Genomic DNA, 14,137 nt, shown 5'->3' with positions numbered 1-14,137 from the left:
CACAAGGAACAAAATGTTCCATCTTCAGAGTACCTGGTGCGAATCGAGCCTCCTGCAGCTTTCCAGAAACTTAGAATGGTATTCTGCTTTAAAATCATCAAACTTTTCCAACAAATAAGGCATTTCATTTCTTATAAATGTTACCTGATGGGTCACTCTTACTTTAATATTAATTCTGCTGGCAAACCTATGACAGATCCCATCTCTCTTGCACATACTTCTGTAAATGCATAGGGGCAGGGTTGTTAAACATCCCTGTTTGAATTTCTGTGAGATTTCCCAGGGAATGGCTTGTCTGTCCACCTTAAGGCCCACTTTGTGGGAGAGGATGGGTTCCTAATTAATTCTTTCAATTTAAATGGGAGAGGGAAGAGCATCATAAGTTCTAATTTAGGTCAGTTAGCACAAAACCCATCACTTTGATTGGTTTAAGAGATGCGCTTTCTACAGGGATTTTGCCATTTTATTCTGCGGTGAAGACACTAGGTTTTCCAGCTGGCATCTATTCACTCTGGAACACTGGTAGCTCACTGGCATGCATCCACATAGCTGTAACTTTTTGAATACAGCAAATTCTTTATTGTGATTCACAGAGAGCAGCTCTCTGGTTGCCTTTTAATCTCAGCCTGGTCATGGAGATTAGTTGATTTGAGCAGTGCCAACTCACTAAGTATAGCTGCTCCACTCAACTCAGAAGTTATTTGTGAAATCAATGCATGCAGCATTCTTTATTTGGCTCCCCCTCCCTTAAAAAAAAGAAGTACCGGTAGTACTGTTTTGGTCAGTGTTAGGATTTTAGTGGCTGTGCCACTCTTAGTATTGTTACAGATCTGGGGTAACAGAATTTGCGGGTGCAAGGGCAGCCAGTAGCTGCTAGAGCTAGTGAATGTTAAGGGGTTGAATGTAGCTGATTTTTGGAGTATTGAAGGGAAGATGCTAGGGCAGTGGAGGAATACAGGCTAAGCTCCCTTTCCAGGAGAGGGTCTCATCTGGGATAGCATGACAAAAAGTGTTGATGGCCCATCACACGAGAATCCTGGGGTCTGTGCCAATGGCGGTAGCCAAGTTTACACCGACCGATGATGGTAGGTTACAGGAAAATTTACATTTATTATTATTTCGGTCACAGACCAGTTCCAGCCCACATACAATATCAAGGAAGTCATAAAACACGATAGTGATACATTTGAATTTGTAATTAGGTATAATAGGGACAATACAGATAAAGCAACAGTTAAAAATATAAAAAAATTAAAACTTAATCACTAAAATATAACCTAAAATGATCATTTAATCATTATGATAGCGCAGCTTGTTCCCTAAGTTTTATGGCAATTGCACAGAATTTGGCTACCCTTAATGTGATCTCAGGATCCTTGTCCTCTACCAGGGATTTTAGACATTGGATTCATTTGGAGATTTTTGCATAGCAGGGGTAATAAATACCGAGCATATATCCCTGTAGAAACGGCAGCGTAACAAGGCATGAGAGACAGTTTCTACCTCCATCAAGCCACAGGAGCAGACTAGTTTCTGCCCTCGAATCTGCCCTGCAATAAGGCAGATGGCAGCACGTTGAATCTAGTGAGGGTAAATGACCGTTACAGGAAAATTATCCCCCTTTAAAAACTAGGCTTGGAATAGTGGGGAGAAGGAGGGGCAAGGACAAAAGAGAAGGAGTTTCTTGGCAAGGGGGTTTCTGGGAGGCAGAAAGTGGGGAAAGCTCCATGCAGGGGGTGGAAGGGCAGACACCATGAGGGTTGGCTGGATTAAAACTAGGACAGAGGCACTTAGAAAACCTCTGAATGCAGTGCTGGGCTGCTGTGAAGGAGATGCGAATGCTGTGAACTTTGCACTCCCTCCCTCTGCATCCAGGTTGTAAATATGTGTTCATAAACCATATTTCTTAAGGATATGACAGTCTCTGCCATGTCTTGATTCCCAATGGAAACACAACCCTGGGTAAATGCCAGGAACCCCCTGGAATCTTGCTACCGCTTGGCAGAGATTGTGGGTGGCATGCAACCTTAGTAACAATATTATCCTGCATGTCAGTAGGTACCATTTATATCTATTTTGAATTTAGGCACCTATCCCTTTCTATTGGCTATAATCAGACATTTATCTGTATCATATGGGGAAATGATTTTATATGGTACAAATCATTGCATCGTATTTCCTCACTATAGCAATTTTGCTGTGTAGTTTCCATGCTTCCTCCCCCGCCCCATAGTGAAACTGTTATAATCGGGGGAAAGTTCAAACATAGCTCAAACTCATACATAACTCAGTTTGCCCTCAGCTGATTACAGTGAAGTTGATGATTGGCAGCTCAGTGTATCAGCTGATTTCACTGAAAAGCACTGTTTTTTGAGGTGCTTGGAAACTTCTGTGAATGGGACTATTACTGTGGGTTGTTTTGAGGCAATTCCTGACCAGAGTCAAGGTCTTGACACAGGAGCATTAATATCCTGGAATATTCTGGTCTGTCAGGTAGAATAATGTTGTGCAGACATCAAGCTTGTCAGACCCGCTTGTTTTTTTTTAGTCGAACCCCAAGATTTACCAACCACAGTCTGATAGATACAGTGTGCCTCTGAGCACATGCCGAATCTAGGAATTTGTTTTTAGGATCAGAACTCAACTGAGCTCATGGTCCTTTCACACACACACACACACACACACACACACACACACACACACCCCTTTTTGTTGCTGCACTAAAACAACCAGGAGGCAGAAACCCTAGCTAATCTATTGCAGTGTTTCCCAACCTTTTTTGGGCAAAGGCACACTTGTTTCATGAAAAAAATCTCGAGGCACACCACCATTACAGCCCCGTGACGTCAGCGCGCAGCGTCACGCCGGGAGGGACATGAATTGCTAGCAAATTACATAATCACCTCCTTGAGGGCTGGCTCATCTTCTCCGAAGGAAGAACCCCATTAATTAACAGCACAGACTCACACCATAGCCAAGACGAGGGGGGAAAACCTCAGTCATGCACAGTCATGCACATGTGGGGGCTAAATGAGGACGAAGACCGGGCAGAGAGCAGGGTTCAAATCACCCCACCTGGCCAGGACAATCCCTGGGTGCTCCCTTGGGCCACTCGCCTGACCCACCTCGCAGGGCTGTTGTTGCGAGGATAACACGGGGAGAACCACGCGCGCCCTCGGGAGCTCATTGGAGGAGAAAGCGGGCGATGAATGCAATGCACGAAATATATGAGAGGCGACCAGGTTTTGCAGGTGAGGGGCCCCCGCCAGCCTCCGCTTCCAACACCCGGCGCAACGACGCCAAAGTTTCCCCCCGGGCTCGGCGAGCAGCGCTGCTCCCCCCCGGCTCCCCTTCGCCCTCCCGGCTCTCTCTGCCGCCCACTGGGGACCCCCCTCACCTGCCAAGTCCGGAGCGCCGGTGGAAGTTGCATGCATGCATGCAGGGCGCCGCGTTGCCATTGCATTACACTGCACTCCATGCAACGCCTGCACGCATGCATTGCCTTGCACGCCCGCCAAGGGGTCTCCCCGCGGTCCGATGCGTCCCCTCCGGCGCGGATGCAGCATTGCAAAAATAAAAACCCCCCAACGCAGCCACACCTGGGGGGCAGCCTCCGCCGCCCGATCTCCGCGGGGGCGCAGGCAGGCTGCGCGGGGTCTGCGCGGAAGAGCCCCTGCCCGCCCGGCCGCCGCCGCTGTGCTCATTCCATGGCCGGGAGAAGAGCGCTTCAAACAAAACGCCCGGCCCGCTAGGCCATGCTGGGAAACGTAGTTCGCGCACCCCGCGCGGGCGCGGAGCCCAAGGGCGAGGGGACTACGGATCCCGGCAGCCCCCGCGCCGGGGACGGAGGGGGAGAGGCCGGGTGCAGGGATGGAGGGACGGGTGGGCGAGTGAGTGAGTGAGTGGCAGCCACCAAGCCTTGGCCGAGAGCCAGGAAGGGCCTCCCCGGAGGAGGAGGAGGGAGGCGCAGAGCGGGAGGGAGGGAGGGAACCCCAGGGGTCATCTAGTGACGGCGCCCCAATCGAAAATTTGACTTTTTAAAAAAAATATTTCGAATTTTTTAATTTTCCCCGCGGCACACCAGGCAACATCTCGCGGCACACTAGTGTGCCGCGGAACAGTGGTTGGGAAACACTGATTGTGGGTGGCATGCAACCTTAGTAACAATATTATCCTGCATGTCAGTAGGTACCATTTATATCTATTTTGAATTTAGGCACCTATCCCTTTCTATTGGCTATAATCAGACATTTATCTGTATCATATGGGGAAATGATTTTATATGGTACAAATCATTGCATCGTATTTCCTCACTATAGCAATTTTGCTGTGTAGTTTCCATGCTTCCTCCCCCGCCCCATAGTGAAACTGTTATAATCGGGGGAAAGTTCAAACATAGCTCAAACTCATACATAACTCAGTTTGCCCTCAGCTGATTACAGTGAAGTTGATGATTGGCAGCTCAGTGTATCAGCTGATTTCACTGAAAAGCACTGTTTTTTGAGGTGCTTGGAAACTTCTGTGAATGGGACTATTACTGTGGGTTGTTTTGAGGCAATTCCTGACCAGAGTCAAGGTCTTGACACAGGAGCATTAATATCCTGGAATATTCTGGTCTGTCAGGTAGAATAATGTTGTGCAGACATCAAGCTTGTCAGACCCGCTTGTTTTTTTTTAGTCGAACCCCAAGATTTACCAACCACAGTCTGATAGATACAGTGTGCCTCTGAGCACATGCCGAATCTAGGAATTTGTTTTTAGGATCAGAACTCAACTGAGCTCATGGTCCTTTCACACACACACACACACACACACACACACACACACACACACCCCTTTTTGTTGCTGCACTAAAACAACCAGGAGGCAGAAACCCTAGCTAATCTATTGCAGTGTTTCCCAACCTTTTTTGGGCAAAGGCACACTTGTTTCATGAAAAAAATCTCGAGGCACACCACCATTACAGCCCCGTGACGTCAGCGCGCAGCGTCACGCCGGGAGGGACATGAATTGCTAGCAAATTACATAATCACCTCCTTGAGGGCTGGCTCATCTTCTCCGAAGGAAGAACCCCATTAATTAACAGCACAGACTCACACCATAGCCAAGACGAGGGGGGAAAACCTCAGTCATGCACAGTCATGCACATGTGGGGGCTAAATGAGGACGAAGACCGGGCAGAGAGCAGGGTTCAAATCACCCCACCTGGCCAGGACAATCCCTGGGTGCTCCCTTGGGCCACTCGCCTGACCCACCTCGCAGGGCTGTTGTTGCGAGGATAACACGGGGAGAACCACGCGCGCCCTCGGGAGCTCATTGGAGGAGAAAGCGGGCGATGAATGCAATGCACGAAATATATGAGAGGCGACCAGGTTTTGCAGGTGAGGGGCCCCCGCCAGCCTCCGCTTCCAACACCCGGCGCAACGACGCCAAAGTTTCCCCCCGGGCTCGGCGAGCAGCGCTGCTCCCCCCCGGCTCCCCTTCGCCCTCCCGGCTCTCTCTGCCGCCCACTGGGGACCCCCCTCACCTGCCAAGTCCGGAGCGCCGGTGGAAGTTGCATGCATGCATGCAGGGCGCCGCGTTGCCATTGCATTACACTGCACTCCATGCAACGCCTGCACGCATGCATTGCCTTGCACGCCCGCCAAGGGGTCTCCCCGCGGTCCGATGCGTCCCCTCCGGCGCGGATGCAGCATTGCAAAAATAAAAACCCCCCAACGCAGCCACACCTGGGGGGCAGCCTCCGCCGCCCGATCTCCGCGGGGGCGCAGGCAGGCTGCGCGGGGTCTGCGCGGAAGAGCCCCTGCCCGCCCGGCCGCCGCCGCTGTGCTCATTCCATGGCCGGGAGAAGAGCGCTTCAAACAAAACGCCCGGCCCGCTAGGCCATGCTGGGAAACGTAGTTCGCGCACCCCGCGCGGGCGCGGAGCCCAAGGGCGAGGGGACTACGGATCCCGGCAGCCCCCGCGCCGGGGACGGAGGGGGAGAGGCCGGGTGCAGGGATGGAGGGACGGGTGGGCGAGTGAGTGAGTGAGTGGCAGCCACCAAGCCTTGGCCGAGAGCCAGGAAGGGCCTCCCCGGAGGAGGAGGAGGGAGGCGCAGAGCGGGAGGGAGGGAGGGAACCCCAGGGGTCATCTAGTGACGGCGCCCCAATCGAAAATTTGACTTTTTAAAAAAAATATTTCGAATTTTTTAATTTTCCCCGCGGCACACCAGGCAACATCTCGCGGCACACTAGTGTGCCGCGGAACAGTGGTTGGGAAACACTGATCTATTGCAAGCCACCTAAATAATCTACTTGTAGTGCCAAGAAACGTATCTGAACTTTGTGATGCACTTCTCTAACCAACCAGTGTTTACAAAAGTGCATATATTAGGGGAAAGTGTGCATAAAAATGAATATATTATTGCACGTTTTTAAAACAGTTTAAAAACCCAGTTTATTAGGAGAAATCTGCACTAAAATGCTGATAAATGTTCATGAGGCGATTGCAAATTGCTGCAGAAATTTGGAGAGATAGATTTTAGATTGGGGGTAAAAGAAACGGAGAGAACAGAGATTGACGATCCTTCTATCTCTAGTTAGGAGCAATATTCTCTATACCTTGATCTGGCTCTGAATTAAAATACCAGATTTGGTCTAGGTACTTTGTTTATAAATGTGAAAGTTCATAAAAGTTGTTGAAAGTTGCACAGAGGAAACCTCACTGCTTTGGTAATTTAGAGGCAGATGCACAGACATTACTGTTGTAGTAGGTTTCCATAATGGACCTGCTTGAAGTGTGGCATGTGGAGAGGTTCTGAGATGACTCTAGTGGGGAAGCTTGTCTTATCCGATTTAAAACAACCGCTTAAAAAGAAAGGAGTCACAAAATGCTTTCTATTTTGGGAGAAAACATGCAACTAACTTCTTAAGATGTAGCATTAATATTAAAAAAAATACAAACACAGGTTAGCTCACTTGTTCTTTCCAGAAATGAAATACAATAATTAAAATCTTCCATTTTAAAAGCCCCAGGGGAAACTAGGATATCTGCTTAATAATGCAGAAACATTTATCAAGTGTTTGAAGCTAAAGTTGGGCACACAGACATGCAAATTATCTGTTGTTGTCTCCTCTGTCTAAAGTTTAATGTACAGAAGAATTCAGAGTTCCATGGCTGCCAATGCAAATCAGAATTGACCATTTCCATTTTTGTTTTCCTTTCCAAGTAGATCTGACGTAATATATTGATTTTTTTTGTCCTGGTGTTGTGACTTTGCTGAACTGTTGTACTTGATGTTCTAAATGTAGATGTCTTCCACGGTTGCCATGCTTACCTATACATATAATAAAGATACAAGATTGTCATCACAGTGTAGTTCGTATGGCCACCAACAGATGGTACTATTTATGCAAACTACAGCATGATGACTGTTAGGAGGAGGAGGAGGAGGAGGAGGTAATGACAATGAAGCACCACTGACGAAGAGGCTAGGAAGAGGAAGGGAGGGTGCACAGGCCAAATGGCATGGCAGAAACTGCACCAGTGGATCCCTAAACTGGCCACAGCAGCTTCTGGCTTCCTTCCTACTCCCCACACTGCTTCTGCTTGGCTGTGGCAGCAGCAGCAACACATGCAAGATGAAGAGTCAGTCTGAGTTAGGTGGCAGTGGCAGAAAGCGAGAGAGGTTATATGCAAGGATGGGACAGGGTGTGTGGATAAGGGAGTTAAGGGAAGTTGTGGGTGGGGGAGAAGCATGCACCTGTATGTGTGAGTGATAGTTTTTGTCATCTGGTGAAGGGAAGCAAAAGGAGAGAAAGAGAAGGTCCCATGTGTTTGTGTGATCACTGGGCTGGGAGTGCAAAAGGGTTGTGGGGGCAAAGGAAGGGTTGGGGTTGGTGAGTGGAACTTTATCCTGGATCTGTATAGAACCACTTATTGTACTCACCATATAAGATAAAGCCGTTCGACTCCCCACCCCTTGTTCTAGCAACAACAACCTAGACGTCTGTACCATAAATGAATGGGGGGATACAAACAATCCATGCCCATTTAGTACAGTGTATTTCTGAGGATCAAAAGTGACATGCGAAGCAACCCTTAGGTGTCAAGGTTTTATTCAGAAGGAGATGTTCTCTTCAAAAATCTCCAGAACCTTCACACACGAATGCTGCTTAATACAGAGGAAGAGGCTGGGCCCCTTGCCCAGCTCCTTTCACTGAGCAAGCTCAAAGAATTTGCTGCTGTTCCCTTTTTCACAAAGTGCCAAGTGAATTCGTAAAAAAGGGAATAAAAGTTTAAAGCTCTGCCTGTACAATAAAACTTTTATTTGGAAGAGCCAAACAGATGGCAGGCACTTTGGCACAATATGAATGGACACGATACAGGGCTCTTGATGGCAGGGTTGTTGCTGGCTCAGACTCTGGAGAAATCTCTTCGGAGGAGGATGGCCTAGGCCCATGCAGAACCCTGTTTTCGCTGGAAACATGGTGAAAAATGCATGAGCTTGGGGGCAGCCTGAAGAGCCCCCTCTTGGGGATTTTTGCCTAAGCACTGCAGTGACCCCCACCCCAAGTCCTTTCTTGGTCCCCAATTCTCCCCATCCTCCCCCTTGGGCTTCAGGAGCCCTAAGCCAAAAGACACAGTCGGAACACCTCTTTGGTTCCCAGACAGCTCTATTGCTAGGGATCTACATGGGAGTGGAGTAAGTCTCAGCTTTAGAACAGTTACCCAGCAGAAGACCATGTATGGGCAGTGACTGTGTAAGCCCCCGGTCTCTTCTGAGGAATTGGACTTTATATAGAAAGGGAAACTGCTGGAATAAAGGAGATCATGGAGACACATAACCAACTTCCTACAGCTCCAGCAAGCATGACCTATGGTCAGATATGATGGGAGTATGTGTATATATAAAGACACGATACAGTGGTACCTCGGGTTACAGACGCTTCAGGTTACATACGCTTCAGGTTACAGACTCTGCTAACCCAGAAGAACTTTGCTTCAGGATGAGAACAGAACTCATGCTCTGGCGGCGCGGCAGCAGCAGGAGGCCCCATTAGCTAAAGTGGTGCTTCAGGTTAAGAACAGTTTCAGGTTAAGAATGGACCTCCGGAACGAATTAAGTACTTAACCTGAGGTACCACTGTACTGTGGAATGTTGTGTCCATGTTTGAACAATGTTGTAATTCTATGTAAGCAAGTCAAGCATGTATTATAGACATAATTGATAGACAACCCTTGATTTTAGGATTGGGTTGACTTTGGTAAAATAGACATTGAAACTTTCATAATGTGCACTGACTTTTGAGAGCAAATATTGTTGATTGGTGTTGGAAATCATTTAAAATCGACGTTATAGGGAAAGAGCTACGCTGACTTCAGTTTGTACCAATGTAATAAGAAACGGAGTCATGTCTAAAATCTTACACAAAATTAACAAAATGGGAAGTCACTCTCAACACATTTTAAAATGTATCTGTTTATGTGCAATGACATCTGAAGGCTGTTTAGGGAAGCTTTTAACATTTGATGAATCATTGTATTTTAATATTCTGCTGGAAGCCGCCTAGAGTGGCTGGGGAAACCCAGCCAGATGGGTGGGGTACTACTACTACTACTACTACTACTACTAATAGAATAATAGTAGTAGTAGTAGTTGTTGTTGTTGTTATTACCGATGCCCACCATCAGGCATATTGGGATTTCAGCCAGCAGAAGACCAAGCTGGTTTTACAGCCTGTGAAGTTTGATTTTGCTAGGCAGATTACTAGGCTGATTTTTAATGATCAAGCACCATCTTTGTTTTAGTTCACTTTTTGTCACTTTCCATTCTCAAATGATTTTCCTCTGGGTGTCTTGGGTGCCATTAAGAGGGGGGAAATAGCTTTGTCCCATTAAGTCTGTAATCCTATGCTAGGGTTGCCCTATTTCAAAAAGTGACACAAAAGTTGTGGAGCTTTTTTATTTTTGGGTTTTTTTTGCCAAAGTTGTTGAGAATTGTATGGGATTGCAGTGCATGTAACACAGTATGTGCTTCCTGGTAACTGGCACCCCACGCCTATGAAATGATAAACTTGAGCAACCATCCCAGGTAGCTCCTATCTTTCCCCTTACTATAAGAAGTAGCCTGAAAGTTACCATATTTTTCGCTCTATAACACGCACCAGACCATAACACGCACGTAGTTTTTAGAGGAGAAAAACAAGAAAAAAATATTCTAAACGAAATAGTGGATATATGATTTTTGTGGTTCATGCTGTGGCCACAGACATGTGATCTGACAGTGAGTTTGGAGTAGCCCAATGTAAAAATCCTGAGGATCCATGTGGATCCATGCTTTGTAACCACGGAGGAGGGAAGGAAGGGGAACCATGGATCCTCTGCTCACGACTGCAGCAGATCCCCCCCGCCACCCGCAGGCATTCGCTCCATAACACGCACAGACATTTCCCCTTACTTTCTAGGAGGAAAAAAGTGAGTGTTATGGTGCAAAAAAATACGGTATTCCCTACAAATTCCCTGCCATGTAGGTATTCCCTGCCATGTAGGTATTGGAGTGGGGGTGGGTGGGGAAAAGTCCCAATGGGATGCATTGTCCAAGCTTTATGTCCTCCTAAAATACTTATGCCCAAGGCATTACAATGCAGTGCAGCCCAGATATACTTGCATCCATCAACTGAGCTTAGGAACATAAGAGCCCTGCTGAATTAGGCCAAAAGCCAATCTAGTCCAGCACCCTGTTGTTACAGGATGCCTGTAGGAAGCAAGCAGGACCCGCATGCAATATTGAATCCCAGCAACTACTGTTCAGCGGCACAATGGAGGGACAACATAAACATTGTGATTAGCAGTCACTGATAGTTTTTATTCTCTATGAATTTGGGGCCGTCACTATGGCTTATGGGAGTGAATTCCAAAGTTTAACTATGCACTCTGTGAAGAGGTACTTTCTTTTTTTTGGCTATCCTGAATTTTTCAACATTCAGTTTCACTGGATGACCCAGAGTTCTAATACTACATTGAATTGCATTTTCCATTTTACTCCACATTCACCCAGTTCAGAGAGATCTTCTTAGAGCTCCTTACATACCCGTTTTGTTTTGCTTTTTGCTATAACTACCCAGAACAATTTAGTATCATCAGCAAACTTTGTTACCTTTCTGCTTACCTAAGAGCCTAACACTTAAATACAGCCTAACACTTCTTGCTTTTATTAGTGTAGATGAAATATTAAACTTTTAAATAAACACACTCATGAAAATGTATTTATGAATCCTCTTCTTCATGTTATATAAAAATGAGTCAAAAGAATTGTTGAAACTCCTAGCACACCAAGAAAAAGATGCATGCATTCCCTTAAGCAAGTTTTATTGTATTTTATTCCACACTATTAAGTGGGTTTTAAATATAGCTTCCATCGTGGGGTTTTGGATATGTGTTTCATCTCTGTACAAAACCTTTACCCCTTTAAACACTATTTACATAGATCTCTAACAATCCACAAGTCATATGCCTAGGGCTTTTTTCCAGCTGGAACTCACTGGAACTCAGTTCTGGCACCTCTCAGGTAGGCGCTATTGCAATTATAAGAGAACAAGACATTCATGGTGAGTTCCGGTGCCTCTTTTTCTGGAAAAATAGCACTCCATATGCCTTATGATCTGCCTTTTGAAATGGGAACACACAAAGACCTTTTGCAAAGTAAGAAAATGAAGGGATTTATCCACTGATACGACAGGGCGAGGATACTGCAATACATAAATAAAGTTTTATATATATATATATATCACTGAACTGTATTTCTTAAGCCACACTTTCTTGTATGTTCCAATGCAGTTATACAGAAGTTTGTCCATATTTACAGTCAATAAACATAATTGCCTACTGTGCTTTCAGCAGCCAAATGTTAAATTGGCTAGGAATACTAAATGAACAATATTAGGAAAACAGAATCGCTAAATTACATCAGACTGTACATACAATTACAAGAAATATTTAAGGGAACTTCATTGCATTTATCCACTGATATAACCATACCTTAGTCATGATGATGAATTATTTTAAAAGTAGAACAAGACCTAGAATTATTCCAAGCTGCAATTTGTGGTGTATAATTTCTGAAAATGAAACTACTTTACTGCCTGCTTGCTCAGTGTATAAAACTCTATAGATTATAAAACCATAACCAGACAGGCTGTGAAAAAAGCCTTACCTATTGTATAAGAAATTGCTACAGTAGTAAAAATGATTAGTGATTTCTATTCACAGCAGCTGCGATTTAGCACTTAGACCCCATTACAGTCAGTGATGCAAGTGGGCAATTGTTTGCAATCCCAAAAGCTCAGCTGTAAAACCACTTCTTGGGTTGTAAACCATTGTCCACCATTCATTTGAATGGAGGAAGCTGATAGTGCATGCATTCCTTTGGACATGCATTTCTATCCCATCCATCATAATGAAAGGCAGTCTGCTCATTCAGCAGCTCCTTGGGTGTATCAACATGCACAAAGAACTGTAGACAAGACTGAGTTCATTGACCAGTTCAGGAGACTGCTGGAAAATTATTCTCAATAAAACTGGTTACTGAACTCTAAAGCATCACCTGTGGCTGTAGATGCACAACACAATTTAAAATACATAAATGCACTATTTTTAAAAACTGTACCTTATGTGGCATAGCACCTTTCAAAAGCAAAGAACAGACAATTATTTCCATGCTATCTCACTGTAAGATAGTATTAAAAAGTCATAGAATACTGGGGACGAAATGTGTACGCACACAGACGACTTCTTGATGACTGCTAACATGATGAGATTCTTGAGTGATTAACTTAACATTAACTTTGTATGTAGCAACAAGTTAACCCTTCTGTATTTTTACTAAGATAAATGTGGTACTTCTTATGGACTATATATGTTAATTATACATATATATGTTAATTATACCCTCCAAGTGTCCCTGTTTTCCAGGGACAGTCCCAAGTTTACAGAAGCTGTCCCAGTTTCTGATTTGATCCTGGAATGTCTCAATTTCCCATAGGACACTCCTATTTTTATGAGATAAATATTAGAGGGTATGGTAGGATGTCCCTAATTTCAATGGAGAAAAGTTGGATAGTATGGAGTTATGCAACCCTCAAGCCAAGGAATAAGTAACTATACAACCTTTAGAAGACATCTGAAGGCAACCCTGTATAGTTTTATTATGTTTTTATCTATATTGGAAGTTTCCCAGAGCAGCTGGGACAACCCAGTCAGATGGGTGGGTATACATAATAAAATTATTATTATGGAATAGGAGGTCTCTATTTTCATCAAAGAAATGTTGGCGGGTATGAGAGTCAAACTGTTCCTTCATCTAGCCTGGCACTCGCAGTGGTTTTCCCAGGTGTCAAGTCTTGCCCATTCATGCTAGAAGATACAACTTTAACATTGTGTGTAAAAAGAGCTCTTTCAGAAATGTTTCTGTAGAGGAGCAAATTCCTGATATATTATGGAAAATTCAGCAAGTACTACATATACTGCTAAAGCTGGCTTTTGGCATGCAGCTGGCAAAACTAACATGGTCTCAATTCAGAGCATCAAATGGAAATGAGTAGATCTAAGTCCTTGAAAAAACTTTCACACAGATATAGCTAGTGTAAGTGTGTGTGTGTGTGTGTGTGTGTGTGTGTGTGTGTGTGTGCCTGCCTATTCAAAGGTTAGTTAGGTGGCTTGGTCTATCTTTCTCTTACACCAAAACATTACTCCACACAATTAATACAAACACAGAATGACACATTGGCAATATACAACTCAACATCAGGTGGAGAGAGATACAGTAGTCAGTTTTCAACACAAAAAATCTGCCTCAATTGGTTCAAGTCAGTCATTCCAGCCTGTTGAGTCCATCTTGAGCATATGGGATTCCAAGCTTAAGCAAAGTAGAAATTTCTAGAGGAAACAAGGTGTTCCTTCTAGAAACATTAGCTTCCAGCAACATATACAAGGAAGTAGCTTTTCAGGATATTTAATTAAGCACCTTAAAAAACAGATCCTGAAGCTGAGGCTCCAATACTTTGGCCACCTCATGAGAAGAGAAGACTCCCTGGAGAAGACCCTGATGTTGGGAAAGATTGAGGGCACAAGGAGAAGGGGACGACAGAGGACGAGA

At 45.1% G+C, this 14,137-nt stretch overlaps 2 protein-coding genes across 9 annotated transcripts in view; one reads left to right on the top strand and one right to left on the bottom strand.

Annotated features, from left to right (window-relative positions):
• The window catches only part of LOC310713404 (myelin P2 protein-like), a 489,621-nt gene that overhangs the window by 226,652 nt on the left and 248,832 nt on the right, over window positions 1-14,137 (top strand). The window lies entirely within an intron of this gene.
• The window catches only part of PAG1 (phosphoprotein membrane anchor with glycosphingolipid microdomains 1), a 101,817-nt gene continuing 99,020 nt past the window's right edge, over window positions 11,341-14,137 (bottom strand). For all 8 annotated transcript variants that reach the window (XM_083517362.1, XM_083517364.1, XM_083517366.1 and 5 more), the window contains one exon: window positions 11,341-14,005. The gene's annotated coding sequence lies outside the window, so the exon portion shown is untranslated. The remainder of the gene's footprint in view (window positions 14,006-14,137) is intronic.

This window comes from Podarcis liolepis (assembly GCF_965112155.1).
Source record: "Podarcis liolepis genome assembly, chromosome: 8".
Lineage (NCBI taxonomy): Eukaryota > Metazoa > Chordata > Lepidosauria > Squamata > Lacertidae > Podarcis > Podarcis liolepis.
Note: the sequence above shows the minus strand (reverse complement) of the source record. Positions and strands in the feature narration are given on the sequence as shown.